Here is a 2,500-nt window from a genome sequence, read left to right as displayed (position 1 = left end):
TCGACGAACATGGGCTGGACGCTGGACTGGCCGGGCCATGCAGGAAAATTCATCGAGGGGACACGCTGACGAAACAGCGCTGGTTCAGGCACGGCGGGCAGTGTTGGAATCGGCAGCGCCGACGAAATCGGCAAAGTCGGCAGAATCGGCAGCGGGTGCTGGCGATGGGTCTGGACGGGCTGGATAGTCCAAGGCTCGACGAGAAAGACTGCTGGTTTAGACACTGGGGCAGTGGCAGCCCGCGGGACAGTGTCGGCAGATTCGGCAGCGCAGATTTGTGCGGCTGCAGGTTCGTCGGGGAAAATCGGCAGCGCAGATTTTGCGACGAACATGGGCTGGACGATGGACTGTCCAGGCCAGGCAGGAAAATTTGTCGAGGGGACACGCTGACGAAACAGCGCTGGTTCAGGCACGGCGGGCAGTGGTGGAATCGGCAGCGCCGACGAAATCGGCAAAGTCGGCAGAATCGGCAGCGCAGATTTTTCGACGAACACGGGCTGGACGGTGGACTGTCCAGGCCAGGCAGGAAAATTCGTCGAGGGGACACGCTGAGGAAACAGCGCTGGTTCAGACACGGTGGGCGCAGTGTTGGAATCGGCAGCGCCGAGAAAATCGGCAAAGTCGGCAGAATCGGCAGCAGGTGCTGGCGATGAGTCAGGACGGACTGGATAGTCCAAGGCTCGATGAGAAAGACCGCTGGTTTAGACACTGGGGCAGTGGCAGCCCGCGGGGCAGTGTCGGCAGACTCGGCAGCAGTGTCTGCCGATTCGGCAGCGTTGGCTTGTTGGCGCGGGGGGCCGATGCGAGTGGGGACTTGGGCAGCGGGCAGTGAAAGCAAGAGTTTCCCCGATGCTGCCGGGAAAAACGCTCCCCGGGATGGCCGGGTGAGATGACCCGGCGGCCCGCGACGGGTCATTCAATTCCATGCCCCGTCAACATAACTCCCGATGTACTGTTTGCTTTTTCGGAAGAAGAGATCCATCCCCCCATCCTCGGCCAGCCAAAAACGCTCCAATTAATGGCCGGGTGAGATGACCCGGCGGCCCGCGACGCGTCATTCAAATCACTGCCCTATCGGCTACAACTGCTGATGGGTGGGATTAGAGGCCTGCCATGGTGGTGAGGGGCGGCGAGGACCGTGAAAGCTAGAGTTTTTCAGAGGCTGCCGGGAAAAAGGCCCCTCGGGTGGCGGGGTGCGAGGACCAGGCGCGTCATTCAATTCTCTTCCCTATCAACTTGGCTCCCGTTGGCGGGATTGGAGGCCTACTGTTTGTTACAGGGCTAAAATCGTCAGGGGAAGAGCTGACGAAACAATGCTGGTTTGGATGCAGGGGGTAGTGTTGGAATCGGCAGCGCGGACAAAATCGGCAAAGTCGACAAAAAAGACTGTTGGTCTGGACATCGGGGCAGCGGCAGCCATGCCGACAGGGGGGGAAATCGGCAGCGCAGATTTGTGCAGCTGCAGGTTCGTCGGGGAAATCGGCAGCGCAGATTTTTCGATGAACATGGGCTGGAAGATGGACTGTCCAGGCCAGGCAGGGAAATTCGTCAAGGGGACACGCTGACGAAAGTAGGCTCGTCGGTGAAAATCGGCAGCGCAGATTTTTCGACGAACAGGGGCTGGATGCTGGACCGGCCGGGCCAGGCAGGAAAATTCGTCAGGGGGGCACGCTGACGAAAAGAGGGGCTGCCGCGTGGAAAATCGGCAGCGCAGATTTTTCGACGAACATTCGTCAGGGGGGCACGCTGACGAAAAGAGGGGCTGCCGCGTGGAAAATCGGCAGCGCAGATTTTTCGACGAACAGGGGCTGGATGCTGGACCGGCCGGGCCAGGCAGGAAAATTCGTCAGGGGGGCACGCTGACGAAAAGAGGGGCTGCCGCGTGGAAAATCGGCAGCGCAGATTTTTCGACGAACATTCGTCAGGGGGGCACGCTGAGGAAAACAGGGGCTGCCGCGTGGAAAATCGGCAGCGCAGATTTTTCGACGAACATTCGTCAGGGGGGCACGCTGAGGAAAACAGGGGCTGCCGCGTGGAAAATCGGCAGCGCAGATTTTTCGACGAACAGGGGCTGGATGCTGGACCGGCCGGGCCAGGCAGGAAAATTCGTCAGGGGGGCACGCTGACGAAAAGAGGGGCTGCCGCGTGGAAAATCGGCAGCGCAGATTTTTCGACGAACAGGGGCTGGATGCTGGACCGGCCGGGCCAGGCAGGAAAATTCGTCAGGGGGGCACGCTGACGAAAAGAGGGGCTGCCGCGTGGAAAATCGGCAGCGCAGATTTTTCGACGAACAGGGGCTGGACTGGCCGGGCCAGGCAGGAAAATTCGTCAGGGGGGCACGCTGACGAAAACAGGGGCTGCCGCGTGGAAAATCGGCAGCGCAGATTTTTCGACGAACAGGGGCTGGACTGGCCGGGCCAGGCAGGAAAATTCGTCAGGGGGGCACGCTGACGAAAGTAGGCTCGTCGTGGAAAATCAGCAGCGCAGATTTTTCGACGAA

The sequence above is a fragment of the Populus nigra genome, chromosome 2, assembly GCF_951802175.1.
Source record: "Populus nigra chromosome 2, ddPopNigr1.1, whole genome shotgun sequence".
Lineage (NCBI taxonomy): Eukaryota > Viridiplantae > Streptophyta > Magnoliopsida > Malpighiales > Salicaceae > Populus > Populus nigra.
This window is presented reverse-complemented; position numbering follows the sequence as displayed.